The sequence below is a fragment of the Coregonus clupeaformis genome, chromosome 14 (genome assembly GCF_020615455.1).
Source record: "Coregonus clupeaformis isolate EN_2021a chromosome 14, ASM2061545v1, whole genome shotgun sequence".
In the NCBI taxonomy this organism is placed as follows: Eukaryota; Metazoa; Chordata; class Actinopteri; order Salmoniformes; family Salmonidae; genus Coregonus; species Coregonus clupeaformis.
In genome coordinates this window covers 579,356-594,901 of record NC_059205.1, presented here as the reverse complement: position 1 = coordinate 594,901, position 15,546 = coordinate 579,356, and the positions used below count along the sequence as shown (strand labels likewise).

The 15,546-nt window shown below is 42.3% G+C and overlaps 1 protein-coding gene across 2 annotated transcripts in view; it reads right to left on the bottom strand.

Annotated features, from left to right (window-relative positions):
* Window positions 1-13,972, bottom strand: part of LOC121580595 (anion exchange protein 2-like) — a 74,266-nt gene extending 60,294 nt beyond the window's left edge. Inside the window, exon 1 of one of the 2 annotated variants that reach the window (XM_041895562.2) lies at window positions 13,813-13,972. The gene's annotated coding sequence lies outside the window, so the exon portion shown is untranslated. Of the gene's footprint in view, window positions 1-8,557; window positions 8,673-13,812 lie in introns of those variants that run through there. The other variant, XM_041895561.2, reaches the window with a different exon arrangement.
* Between the last annotated feature and the right edge of the window lie 1,574 nt (window positions 13,973-15,546).

The following is a 15,546-nucleotide window of genomic DNA, read 5'->3' as shown; positions in this document are numbered from 1 at the left end:
GCCTTGTTTTTTTGCATGTTAACATCAGAAGCCTCCTCCCTAAGTTTGAGTTACTCACTGCGTTAGCACACTCCGCCAACCCTGATGTTCTAGCAGGGTCTGAATCCTGGCTTAGGAAGACCACCAAAAACTCTGAAATGTCCATCCCCAACTACAACATTTTCCGTCTAGATAGAACTGCCAAAGGGGGCGGAGTTCCAATCCACTGTAGAGATAGCCTGCAGAGCTCTATCATTCTATCCAGGTCTGTGCCCAAACAGTTTGAGCTTCTACTTCTAAAAATCCACCTCTCCAGAAATAAGTCTATCACTGTTGCCGCTTGCTACAGACCCCCCTCAGCCCCCAGCTGTGCCCTGGACACCATATGTGAATTGACTGCCCCCCATCTATCCTCAGAGTTCGTACTGCTTGCTGACCTGAACTGGAATATGCTTAACACTCCGGCCATCCTACAATCTAAACTAGATGCCCTCAATCTCACACAAATTATCAAGGAACCTACCAGGTACAACCCTAAATCCGTAAACATGGGCACCCTCATAGATATCATCCTGACTAATTTACCCTCTCAGCGATCACTGCCTCATTGCCTGCGTCCGTAATGGGTCCGCGGTCAAATGACCACCCCTCATCACTGTCAAACGCTCCCTAAAACACTTCAGCGAGCAGGCCTTTCTAATTGACCTGGCCCAGGTATCCTGGATGGATGTTGTCCTCATTCCGTCAGTAGAGGATGCCTGGTTGTTCTTTAAAAGTGCTTTCCTCTCCATCTTAAATAAGCATGCCCCATTCAAAAAATTCAGAACTAAGAACTGATATAGCCCCTGGTTCACCCCAAACTTGACTGCCCTTGACCAGCACAAAAACATCCTGTGGTGTACTGCATTAGCATCGAATAGCCCCCGCGATATGCAACTTTTCAGGGAAGTCAGGAACCAATATACACAATCAGTTAGGAAAGCAAAGGCTAGCTTTTTCAAACAGAAATTTGCATCCTGTAGCACTAACTCCAAAACGTTTTGAAACACTGTAAAGTCCATGGAGAATAAGAGCACCTCCTCCCAGCTGCCCACTGCACTGAGGCTAGGAAACACTGTCACCACCGATAAATCTACGATAATCGAGAATTTCAATAAGCATTTTGCTACGGATGGCCATGCTTTCCACCTGGATACCACACCACTACCCCGGCCACCAGCTCTGCCCCCCCGCTTCTCCTTCACCCAAATTCAGACAGCTGATGTTCTGAAAGAGCTGTAAAATCTGGACCCCTACAAATCATCTGGGCTAGACAATCTGGACCCTTTCTTTCTAAAATTAGCTGCCGAAATTGTACCAACCCCTATTACTAGCCTGTTCAACCTCTCTTTCGTATCATCTGAGCTCGCAAGAGATTGGAAAGCTGCCGCGGTCATCCCCCTCTTCAAAGGGGGTGACACTCTAGAACCAAACTGTTACAGACCTATATCCATCCTGCCCTGCCTTTCGAAAGTATTTGAAAGCCAAGTTAACAAACAGATCACCGTCCATTTCGAATCCCACCGTACCTTCTCCGCTATGCAATCTGGTTTCCGAGCTGGTCATGGGTGCACTTCAGCCACGCTAAAGGTCCTAAACAATATTATACTGTAACCGCGATCGATAAAAGACAGTACTGTGCAGCCGTCTTCATCGACCTGGCCAAGGCTTTCGACACTGTCAATCACTGCATTCTTATTGGCAGACTAAATAGCCTTGGATTCTCAAATGACTGCCTCGCCTGGTTCACCAACTACTTCTCAGATAGAGTTCAATGTGTCAAATCGGAGGGCCTGTTGTCTGGACCTCTGGCAGTCTCTATGGGGGTGCCACAGGGTTCAATTCTCGGGCCGACTCTATTCTCTGTGTATATCAATGATGTCGCTCTTGCTGCTGGTGGCTCTCAGATCCACCTCTACGCAGATGACACCATTTTGTATACATCTGGCCCTTCATTGGACACTGTGTTAAAAAACCTCCAAACGAGCTTCAATGCCATACAACACTCCTTCCGTGGCCTCCAACTGCTCTTAAACGCTAGTAAAACTAAATGCATGCTCTTCAATCAAACGCTGCTTGCACCCGCCTGACCGACTAGAATCACTACTCTCGGCTGGTCTGACTTAGAATATGTGGACAACTACAAATACCTAGGTGTCTGGTTAGACTGTAAACTCTCCTTCCAGACTCACATTAAGAATCTCCAATCCAAAGTTAAATCTAGAATCGGCTTCCTTATTTGCAACAAAGCCTCCTTCACTCATGCTGCCAAACATGCCCTCGTAAAACTGACTATCCCACCGATCCTTGACTTCGGCGATGTAATTTATAAAATAGCCTCCAACACACTCTACTCAGCAAATTGGATGTAGTCTATCACAGTGCCATTTGTTTTGTCACCAAAGCCCTGTATACTACACACCATTGTGACCTGTACACTCTTGTTGGCTGGCCCTCACTACATATTCGTCGCCAAACCCACTGGCTCCAGGTCATCTATAAATCACTGCTAGGCAAATCCCCGCCTTATCTTAGCTCATTGGTCACCATAGCAGCACCCACCCGTAGTCTGCGCTCCAGCAGGTATATCTCACTGGTCATCCCCAAAGCCAACACCTCCTTTGGCCGCCATTCCTTCCAGTTCTCTGCTGCCAATGACTGGAACGAACTGCAAAAATCTCTGAAGCTGGAGACTCTTATATCCCTCACTAACTTTAAGCATCAGTTGTCAAAGCAGCTTACCGATCACTGCACCTGTACACAGCCCATCTGTAATTAGCCCGCCCAACTACCTCATCCCCATATTGTTATTTATTTTGCTCATTTGGACCCCAGTATCTCTATTTGCACATCTTCTTCTGCACATCTATCACTCCAGTGTTAATACTAAATTGTAATTATTTTGCACTATGGCCTATTTATTGCCTTACCTCCATAACTTACTACATTTGCACACACTGTATATAGATTTTCTATTGTGTTATTGACTGTACGTTTTGTTTACCCCATATGTAACTCTGTGTTGTTGTTGTTTTTATCGCACTGCTTTGCTTTATCTTGGCCAGGTCGCAGTTGTAAATGAGAACTTGTTCTCAACTGGCTTACCTGGTTAAATAAAGGTAAAAAAAACATTAGCATTAGGGGGAGGCTACGCTGTTGCTAGATCTGTGGTGGGAGGATACGCTGTTCCTAGATTCTATTCTTATTTACAATAAAAGTTATTCAAAAATGACACAATAGATTATTTACCATTCATTTCTATTGGACACAAAATAATCTGAAACACAACCAAAACAAACAGCAAATGCATCCAACAAATGTGTAGAGTCACAAGCTTGATGTAATCATTGCGTGCTAGGAATATGGGACCAAATAGTTGTTTTTACTACTACTTTAATACACATAAAAGTGAATTTGTCCCAATACCTTTGGTCCCCTAAAATGGGGGACTATGTACAAAAAGTGCTGTAATTTCTAAACGGTTCATAAGAATAGAATATGGATGAAATTACCCTAAAATTAAAGCTGACAGTCTGCACTTTAACCTCATAGTCATTGTATCATTTCAAATCCAAAGTGCTGGAGTACAGAGCCAAAACAACAAAATAATTGTCACTGTCACAATACTTTTGGAGCTCACTGTATACTGTATATATTTCAGTATGTATGACACCTGAGTAGACCTACACTACCGTTCAAAAGTTTGGGGTCACTTAGAAATGTCCTTGTTTTCGAAAGAAAAGCAATTTTTTTGTCCATTAAAATAACATAAAATTGATCAGAAATACAGTGTAGACATTGTTAATGTTGTAAATGTCTATTTCATTAAATAGTACCCGCAAAACACCAGTCTCAACGTCAACAGTGAAGAGGCGACTCCGGGATGCTGACCTAGGCAGAGTTGCAAAGAAAAAAGTCAAATCTCAGACTGGCCAATAAAAAAGAAAAGATTAAGATGTACAGTGAGGGAAAAAAGTATTTGATCCCCTGCTGATTTTGTACGTTTGCCCACTGACAAAGAAATGATCAGTCTATAATTTTAATGGTAGGTTTATTTGAACAGTGAGAGACAGAATAACAACAAACAAATCCAGAAAAACGCATGTCAAAAATGTTATACATTGATTTGCATTTTAATGAGGGAAATAAGTATATGACCCACTCTCAATCAGAAAGATTTCTGGCTCCCAGGTGTCTTTTATACAGGTAACGAGCTGAGATTAGGAGCACACTCTTAAAGGGAGTGCTCCTAATATCAGCTTGTTACCTGTATAAAAGACACCTGTTCACAGAACAATCAATCAATCAGATTCCAAACTCTCCACCGTTGCCAAGACCAAAGAGCTCTCCAAGGATGTCAGGGACAAGATTGTAGACATACACAAGGCTGGAATGGGCTACAAGACCATCGCCAAGCAGCTTGGTGAGAAGGTGACAACAGTTGGTGCGATTATTCGCTAATGGAAGAAACACAAAATAACTGTCAATCTCCCTCGGCCTGGGGCTCCATGCAAGATCTCACCTCGTGGAGTTGCAATGATCATGAGAACGGTGAGGAATCAGCCCAGAACTACACGGGAGGATCTTGTCATTGATCTCACGGCAGCTGGGACCATAGTCACCAAAAAACAATTGGTAACACACTACGCCGTGAAGGACTGAAATCCTGCAGCGCCCGCAAGGTCCCCCCTGCTCAAGAAAGCACATATACAGGCCCGTCTGAAGTTTGCCAATGAACATCTGAATGATTCAGAGGAGAACTGGGTGAAAGTGTTGTGGTCAGATGAGACCAAAATCGAGCTCTTTGGCATCAACTCAACTCGCCGTGTTTGGAGGAGGAGGAATATAGCCTATGGCCCCAAGAACACCATCCCCACCGTCAAACATGGAGGTGGAAAAATTATGCTTTGGGGGTGTTTTTCTGCTAAGGGGACAGGACAACTTCACCGCATCAAAGGGACGATGGATGGGGCCATGTACCGTCAAATCTTGGGTGAGAACCTCCTTCCCACAGCCAGGGCATTGAAAATGGGTCGTGGATGGGTATTCCAGCATGACAATGACCCAAAACACTCGGCCAAGTCAACAAAGGAGTGGCTCAAGAAGCAGCACATTAAGGTCCTGGAGTGGCCTAGCCAGTCTCTAGACCTTAATCCCATAGAAAATATGTGGAGGGAGCTGAAGGTTCGAGTTGCCAAACGTCAGCCTCGAAACCTTAATGACTTGGAGAAGATCTGCAAAGAGGAGTGGAACAAAATCCCTCCTGAGATGTGTGCAAACCTGGTGGCCAACTACTAGAAACGTCTGACCTCTGTGATTGCCAACAAGGGTTTTCCCACCAAGTACTAAGTCATGTTTTGCAGAGGGGTCAAATACTTATTTCCCTCATTAAAATGCAAATCAATTTATAACATTTTTGACATGCATTTTTCTGGATGTATTTGTTGTTATTCTGTCTCTCACTGTTCAAATAAACCTACCATTAAAATTATAGACTGATCATGTCTTTGTCAGTGGGCAAACATACAAAATCAGCAGGGGATCAAATACTATGTTCCCTCACTGTATGTATGACACCTGAGTAGGCCTAAATCAGATAAGTGGAAATAGAAAACTGTAGAATAATATATTTTTGTTCTCTTCTCGCCGGCTCCTCTCCTTTACTGGGTACAGAGGACAGTGACTCAGCAGCAAAACCACATCTAATATTCAGGCATTCTGGGGCAGACTCACTGTCGGATTGTGAGGCCTGATACGAATGTAAAATGGCCTAAATTATGGGTGCAATGGATTGAAAGGCACAACTGCTTTGATGGTTGCAGATAAGAACCACTCTTAGAAAGTCTATGCTCCGTTCATTTCATTCTCGTTTTATTCAAAGTGTTTCTCTGGTCTACACCATTGCCCATCGTCATCCAGTCAAAATAGAGTTCAATAGTGTTTGCAACCACTAGGGCATGTGGAAATCAGGTCATGACCTCATAAGGTCTGCAGTAGATATCATTCCCACCATCTTGAGTAATTGACATTGCCTGGTTTGGTCCAAAGTTGATCAGAGCTGACTGGCCTGGCCTGCCCTCTAATTATTTGGACTGCATCCCAAACTCCCCCCACTACTTTTGACCAGTGCCCATAGGGCTTTATAGGGAATAGGGTGCCATTTGGGATGCAGAATCAGTGTGAACATGCCAAGCCTTGGTCAAAAACAAAAGCAGGGTCGAACCCACACGTACAGTGCTGTAGTTGCTACAGATGTAGGATCTTAATTTGATCACCCTGTTGTTGCAGGAAATTTCTACTTATGCCACTTGAACAGCCAGTGACTGCACCAGCTGCATATATCAAGTACTGAACAGTGTCTGGAGAAGTAAATTATAGCCTGCTGGCAAAGTGGCTTGCTAGCAGCACAAGGTTGTATTATTATGGCTATGCCGTGTATACGCTGTGAAGGTTACCAGGAAGTGACAGCCACTAAGCTTTGTAATTTTTGATTTTTGAATGGTCTTCAATGGGCAATAAAACATAGCGTAATGGTCTTCAAGCACAAAAAAAAACGTTCATCCACAAATATGAGTATCATTTAATATACATATTTTTTTCATTTAATATACATATCATTTGATGATATAACCGTGAAGCACATTCAAAATATTAGGGGATATGATACGTAAGTAAAAGCGCAAGGCGTGGGTTACTTTCACCTGTATTGGGAACCTATGAGAGCAGCAAGAAACTAGACATTCCAAGGTAAAACAAAACGTCATGAGAAGGTAAAGAGACATTAAGACCCCATGGGTTATTCCTCTACCACCGTTTATGCAACAACGTTTCCATCCAAGATGGATGTTCATCAGGGCCCGTATAAAGTAAATCTTGCCGTTATAGAATATGCTCGAAATTGAATTTTTGGTTTGTGTAACCTAGGTCGGTACTCTCAGAGCATCTCAGAGTTGGAGTGCTGATCCAGTTTTGCCCTTTAGATCATAATGATATGGCACCTGATCCTAGATCAGCACTCCTACTGTAAGACACTGAGAATACGGCCAAGGTCACGCGAATACGGCCAAGGTCACGCGAATACGGCCAAGGTCACGCGAATACGGCCAAGGTCACGCGAATACGGCCAAGGTCACGCGAATACGGCCAAGGTCACGCGAATACGGCCAAGGTCACGCGAATACGGCCAAGGTCACGCGAATACGGCCAAGGTCACGCGAATACGGCCAAGGTCACGCGAATACGGCCAAGGTCACGCGAATACGGCCAAGGTCACGCGAATACGGCCAAGGTCACGCGAACAGAAATCACAATTTTTAAGCATATTCTATAACGGCAAGATTAACTTTGTAAGATAAGAGGTTTGTATCCAAACAATTTGAGGCTGGAGGCTTAGTATGTCTATGGACTAGATGGAAGGAAAATAAGCAAATCATTGTCATCAGTTGACTGGTCATTATCATTCATAAAGATGTCCCTTTCATGAAGTAAGACACAATGTCGCTTCACACAGGTGCAATGTTGAACTGTCCCTAAATAGCCGATATCGTGGGTTAGATACCATCTGTATCTCAAAACCTTATCATTCCTCTCAGAGAGCGAAAGAGAGATAAATAGAGGGATAGGGGGAAAATGTATCGAAATGAAAGAGACAGGTAGTGCCTCACAAGCCAAATCCTACATTGAGAGCTCAGTACAAACTGAAAGCTGCAAAAGAACATGAAGTTTCATTGCCCCCCCACCCCCCCCCCTCAGTACATGTTGTGTGTTAACGGAAGAAAAAACCCTTCTCACTCAACAAAAAAGTTAATGCAGACTCGAGCAACTCAGCTAGAGCTCATAGGTACAAAACGGAGAGAATTCTGTTTTACCGGCCAACAGGAAACAGTCATAAAAAGGGCAGGAACACTTCCTGTTTTTTTTTCTTCTTCTTTCACTTCACTCAACAGATAGGAACCCCCCCCCCCTTCCTCGGATGCGCGACAGATACACACACAACGGCACGCCAAACTCTAACAAAACGTCCTCAGTGTCTCCCTCTGTGACACGATAAACATTACAACCGCTTATTAGAGGCTTCCATTTACAAAGGAGAGAGGATATTTCTTCTTCACAAGGGACACCGAAACCCAAACTGAGAAAGACAGCAGAGTTTAAGGGATCAAGGGATGGCAACACATACGTTTACATAATTTAAGAGGACGCTCTTATCCAGAGCAACTCTCGTTGTAAGTATAGGTACAGCAAAGGCCTTCAACCGTTGCATAACAAGCATAACCGGAGCGAATCCCTACTAGTAAACATTCACATTGCTACAGTTAATGTATAAACACTTGAAAAAAAAACACTGACAGTACAAAGTGAGTGAAGTCTGAGCGGTGTGACTGTGAGCTTGCAGTCAACGACGTAATCAAGGTGAGTGGAGACAATGAACCCGACTGCCGCAAACAGAGGGAGTGTGAGTGCGTGTGTGTGTGTGTGTGTGTGTGTGTGTGTGCGCGTGTGTGTGTGAGAGAGAGAGAGAGAGCCCGACAGAGCTTACCTCGGCGTGCTCACTGCAGAGAGCTTCCTGCAACAGCAGACATCGTAGTGCAGAGTCAAAACCCACTGTGAATTCAGACAGGCAGGGAGAGAACACCGAGAAGAGGGAGTGTGTGTGTGAGGGAGAGGGAGAGGGAGTGTGTGTGTGTGAGAGAGGGAGAGGGAGTGTGTGTGTGTATGTGTGAGAGAGAGGGAGAGGGAGTGTGTGTGTGTGTGTGAGAGAGGGAGAGGGAGTGTGTGTGTGAGGGATGAAGAGAGAAGCGGCGCAAGAGAGAGAGCGAGGGAGACTGTGGTTGGTTCTGTATTACTGGCTGGGCTCTGCACACCCCCTAACACAAGCACACACTCACTCGGACACACACACACACACACTCTACACTCGCAACCGTTGAGTACCAACTAATGTTTCAAACCCTCCCCCAACTTCCATTCCCCTTCGATTGGGTTTCCTCCTCTAGCCCTCTGACAAGCATGTGACCGTGGGAGATGACTCGACAATAAGGGACACACACTCACACACACACACACACACAGACTCACTCATTGTTAAAACACAGTGTGAAACATGACACAGTGACACACATGCCGAAAGACACTCTCTACAGCCGCTATTCACAATCTGACAATGACCTACATATTTACACAATGTGGACAAGGTTATATGGATAGTGAATCCTGATTCTATCCCACTAGAAAAAAGCAAAGCATATAGGCTGTGTACAATGAAAAATAAGTGTTTTTAAATAGTAAAAAACTATTAATCAAAGGTTTAACGACAAACTTTAATCCATTCTTTCATTTTTTTATACCAGGTGAGGCAGCTGAGAACAAGCAATCTTAAACAAATAAATTACACACACGAGAAACAGTAGGCCACTAAAAAGGATGCCGTCCAGGAAAACCGAACACCTAGCTATATAACATCAATATGATACTTTTTTAATGATCTTAAGTGTGTTTTGACCCAACACTTGAAATAAATGCACTTTAAATAAATCTGACTTGACACAGTAGGACTTTGACATGAAATGCTCAAAATCGCCTATGGCCTGTGCAAGCCGTTGAACTTTCTGACCAACTGAGCATAGCAAATATCAACTCAATGTGACAGGCCTATTTGTTCATTGGTCCAAAAACAAGGTTATTATAGTTTTGTGATTTTATATTCGTTTTTATTTCTATTAGTTTAGATTTTTATTTGAAATTCAGTTTAGTTGCAGGTAGTTTTCAGATTTGATTTACTAGTTTTTTTAAATTAAGTTTCAGTTTGATAAAAAAAAGGAAGAAAAAAAAAGTTTTAGTGTTAGGGACAGAGAGTAGCCTATGCATGGGAGGCTAGGATACATTAATGTGTTGTAGACCTATAGTTTGAGTTTTTTGGGGGGATGTTACTTCATGCCACTGTGGGGCAGTAACAAGATGAAGTCAGTGGTTAGGTTTAAATTATAAATCAATCTTAGGCCGCATTCCAGAGCTTAGACGTTGCTGACGCGTGACAGATCTTCCAACGCCTGGAGAGGTATTTAACTATCAGCTAACCACATCATATGTTCTAGCAATCTGTCAGTTGATGACACAGTCGATGACGTGGCACGCAATCATTGGTTGATGCATGCAACGTCTGAGCAGTGGAACGCTGCTTGTTGCCCCTGCCCCGACCAGAAAAGAAATTGCCCGTGAGATGTATCGCTCTGGGTATCGCCGCAGGGTGGGGGCAATAAGAAAACCAGAGCGGCCCTGCCCCCATTTTGCAATAATAATAGTTTTAGTGTCGTTTTAGTTTTTCAAATGTTGTCCTTAATTATTTGATTTCAGTTTACTAAATTGTTTTTCCAATTAAATGTTTAATTAAATGTTTAGATGACTATAATAACCTTGGTCCGAAACACTGCTGATGTCATCACAGACCATACATATATCAGTACATGGGGATTCTAGTTCTAGTTGACATCAGAGCAGGCCGCAGCTAAAATGACTGACAAATTGTGCCATTCTGATATATAGGCCCACTGGCCACAGACCAGCCACTAGTTCAACGTCTAGTTTTGATTTACATTTCATTGAATTGTCAACTGACGTGAAAAGTTGGGTGAAAAAAAAGACGAAATTCCCTTACGTTGATGACTTTTTGCAAATCCAATCAGTATTCCACATTGATTCAGTTTTCCACATAGAATTTTTGGTTGAAATGACGTGGAAAAAAATGATGATTCAAACAGTTTTTGCCCAGTGTGGGGGGGTGGGGGGGGGGGTGGGGGTCTATGACATCAGCCTATCTAAAGTTCTATATTTATGGATGTCATGACTGACTGACCAGTTAAAGACCAGTTTGTGTCCTCTCTCACCTTGTAAAGAGTGGCCTTGATTACATAAGTCAATGTCATAGCCTAAACACACGCACACACACATCAGTCCAACACAAGAGCGTCAGTCCTAACACAAACAGTGATAATGAGGGACAATCTTAAGCCGTGAGAGTGGTTTCCATGGCGACAGACAGAGCCAAGTTGGTACAGGGCAATGTGGTCAGGGCATGGGGCTCCATTAGATAATACTTTACATCATCAGCAGTTATAGTATTTTAAACTTGACCACAATGAGCAATATTAGCATTTCCAGAACACTTCCTCGTGTAACCCCATGTATCTTCCCTGTTTAGCATGTATTACATTTTCATGCCCAAATCATCCCAAATTTTTTTTTTAAACCAGTTCATTGAGTAACACAATCCAGATTTGGGCATGAAATGTAATAGATTGAAGGAAAATTACACTGTCCGGTCATGGTGGAATAGAAAAAGCATAACAACTGATCTCCTATGTAGGACTATCACCAACCAAAACAACAGGCATTATCCAAGCCCACAAGTTACTACGACATCCAAAAAGCTGTGTCTATAATCAGGCTATTCATGATTTCCAATCCGCAACCGCACTATAAAACAAAATTGCAGAGGCATGGTCAATATTTCATGTTTTATGGTATACTAATTACTCATCTAATGTTGCCAAGTTACTTTTTTTCGAGATATATGCGCAGGGTTAGGTCAGCATGCACAGATTTCAAAAAGAGCATGTTTTCATAGCGTGCACGTTCTCCAGTATGGTTTTTTAAAAACTTGAAAAAGAAAAGGAGCGGTGCAATTCAGCATGGCAGAAGAAGAATGACATTCATATTCTCACGGAAAACCATTGGCTCAGGCAGTGCATCTTGGCTGGAAAATTCATTAAAAAAAGAGAGAATGTTAAACCAGATAAATATCACAATTCTATGTCTCCGGAATTGTTTTTCTTTCAGCAGATCCTGGTTAGTTTTGTATGCTAATGTCAGCGTCCATAGATACTAACATCAGAGGAAAACATAATAAAGACCCCCCCCCCCCCCTTTTATACGTTTCTTATAAAGGCCACCAGTTTTGGGGGTTCTAAACACTTTGTTGTAATAGTTTAAAATGGGAAGCCAGAGAGGGAATACATCTAATAGAGTTACTCTGGAAGGAATTTATAACTCAGAAAAGTAAATCACAGAAGTGCTGAGTCACTATAATTTATAACCGATAGAGATCCTGATAGTCTCAGACATGAATCAAAATAGAATTATAGAAATATAATTATCGATGTGAATTCTCAGCGTCACAGCTTTCTACTTACCGTACCAAACAGGAAAGTGGTGGCACTTGGTTGACCAATGAGCATTAGTTAACGCATGGATATTAACCAACATCTCCTCAAAAGCCCAATAGGTGTTTAATCACAATTTTCTTTTTCTTTTTTGCCACACCAGGGTTTAACGTAACCCCTTGAATGGCTGGTGAATGGTTCACCCAGGCTTTTGTGTTCCTGAGGTCACGCTTCCTTCTTCATAGGTCAAGAAGGATTTTAGGCACTCAGTATCTTTTTCTGAAAGGACTGCCACACTCTTAGAAAAAAAGGTGCTATCTAGAACCTTAAAGGGTTCTTCGGCTGTCCCCATAGGAGAACCCTTGGAAGAACCCTTTTAGGTTCCAGGTAGAACCCCTGTGGGTTCCATGTGGAACCCTTTCTACAGAGGGTTTTACCTGGAACCCAAAAGGGTTCTCCTATGGGGACAGCCGAAGAATGCTTTTGGAACCCTTTTTTCTAAGAGTGCAGAATGAGAGATGTAATCTGCGCTGCCTTTGGTTCTCCTTTCTGGGGCTCACTTTGGTTTCATCTACACTCTCAGAAAAAAAGAGTTCCATAAAGAACCATTTGTCCATGTAGGACAGGGCTGAGCCTGATCTGGCCTGCGAGCCCATTCAATCCAGTCCGTGGGGTGGAATTATTATTTTTGGTTAAAAAACACTCTAGGCCACTCTTAAACGTCTAAAACTAGATAGAAAGTAAAGTACGTAGAAATTATAACGGACCTATCTTCTTTTTTTCTTTTTTTTTTTTTTTACTGCACTTTTTCTGGCCGCAAATTAAAACAAAAATAATGTTCTGTGCGGCCCTCCATTGAATTTTCAAATCCCGATGTGGCCCTCCAGCCAAAACTTTCACATGTGGAAACGTGAAAATGTGTTTTTGGAACACTTCAAGCTTTCAACATGTGTAGTTTCATATTGTCACATGTTATCACATTAACATCACATAAGATCACGTGATCACATGAAAACGTGCTTTAGGAACACTTCACATGTTCACGTGAAATTCATATGGTTTTTCCGTAAGGGTTTGCCCACCCCTGCTGTAGAACCCCAGATAGATCCCTTTTCGGATCATATTCAACCCTTTTTGGTTCCACATAGAACCTCTGGTTCCAAACAGAACCCTTGAAAGGGTTCTATTTGTAACCAAAATGGGTTTTATATGACCTGAAAGGGTTCTATCTGGACACCTTTTTCAGAGGGTTCTCCTACAGGGACAAATGGTTCTAGTTCTTCAGTCCCATGTTGTTTTGACGGTGAACCTAGCTGAGAAGTTGTCCAGTGCATGCAACCAGACTGGCAAATTCCATATCAAGTGTCAACTCCCTCCGTCTGCTGTGTAAATCAAATGCACTTCTGAAAGCGCTATCCGGAAATTCACTATCTGCAATTGACTGAATCCAAGCCTTAGAAATAGTAATTCAGGATGCAGGAAATATTAGCATGCTAACTGCCATTGAGATTGAGACTGGTAGCATAGCCAATGGAATTGACAGGTGACCATACTTAGTCACAAGCTGTATGTTAAAAAAGGCTTAATATAGTAATGAGTTGGCGTCATACACATGATAAGATTACAAGAGACTCACCTCTACATGTTCATTCGCAGTTTTTTTTCCCACATGCAAGACTATGTAACCGGATTGTTGTTCGGACAAAGTTGTGTACTTTTTTATAAAGTAAAAAAAAAAAGAAGAGCTGTGCCTATGAATCTCTCTGCTAAGGCTGTTGATCCCACCAGGATCTGAGAGGTTCTCCTGTTGTAAATGACTGATGTACAGGACTGATGAAAGCTGAAGAGGGCAACTATATAAGGTTGGGTTCGGAATGAATGTGTGTGTGTGTGTGTGTATAACTGTGTGTGTAACCGTATGTGTGAGAGAGAAAGAGCGTGGGATTAATTGGTAAGCTTTTAACTCCCAAGGGAAGACTCGAAAAAAAAATAACACAACAGTTATTATCCATACGTGGTCATACTGTTGCGCTCAATGGTACACCAAATACCCCCCCGCCCCCCCAAAAAAGAAAAACTCCCCTAGGAATGATCTTGATGTAAATAGTGATTATTCCCAGTGCTGTGAGATCCTGCTGTGTTGAGCTCTATGACTCCTGTGGGAAGGGAGATGGGTGAGAGAAAACAAGACAAAGGTTGGTGTTTTGACCAAGACAATGACCACACACATCCCACACCACTCAAATTGTTGTTTTCAGGGAGTGTAGGAGGACAGGACTCAATGGAAACAGGTTTTTTTTTTTATCAAGTATTGGCTGTTATTGGGACAGGTCTCTCACAGGTATATAATAACCTCACAGTGACCTGGGTTGGTGCACTTTCTTTGTTTACGTCTAGTGTCTAGTAATGTCTATGTTGCAAATGGAAGACAATTTCACTTCCTGTGAGTTTGTTTAGCGTCCTCCAAGATGGTGTGTGATTAAATTCCACTCCATTAATATTAAACCACAAACGACTCAGCCCTCAAGGAAAGACATGTAATGGATCATTATTTATTATTATGTCCTGTTACGTCGTTAAAAACAATTTAATTTCCATTCTCTTGAGGCTTCACACTTTCCAAGATCAATTTTAGAGTTAACATAATTTCTTCTGTACCACTAATACAATTATATAAAATGGATAAAGTAAGATCTCTTTACCAACCTACTTAAGAGTGGAGTGTAAAGTGTGAAATAAAAGGAACCTTTCCTGCTCATAGCTGGTTTAAATCACATGATGTACACCAGTTGATGTCATCGGTGTCTCCGGATGATGTCATCGGAAATACTTATCTTCTTCTATCTTTTTTACTACAAAACATAGAAACCCGAAGTTTTCACATGTTGGGGTGGTGCTGGAGATGATGTTGAAAAAAAAGGGTGGAGCGCCCCTTTAAGACAGCTTTTGCTGACTTTGTGAAGAATATCACCCCTGTGTTGGCATGACAATACTGAAGCATCAATTTTCACTACCAATTGGCCAAAATGAAGACTAACCTCAGTGCTTGGCAAAAGTTGATTTAATTTCACATCAAATGATCTTCTGAGGGGGTCTTCAGTGCCCCTCTGCTATCTCGCTGATGTAACCATGGCAACATTTATAAGGTCAACAGGGTGATATCAATCAGCCATGAAAGTCACTAAGGTGATATCACTTAACATATCATTTTATTGTTTTGGGCTACTAGCAGTAGAGGCATAATCCTAATTTTACTGCAGGAAAATAAAAAGGAATGCATGTGATATATCAGACGTTTTGTAATATAATTACTGTCAACATAAAAATATAATTATAAATATAGTTTATACGGGTTTTATACAAATTTCCC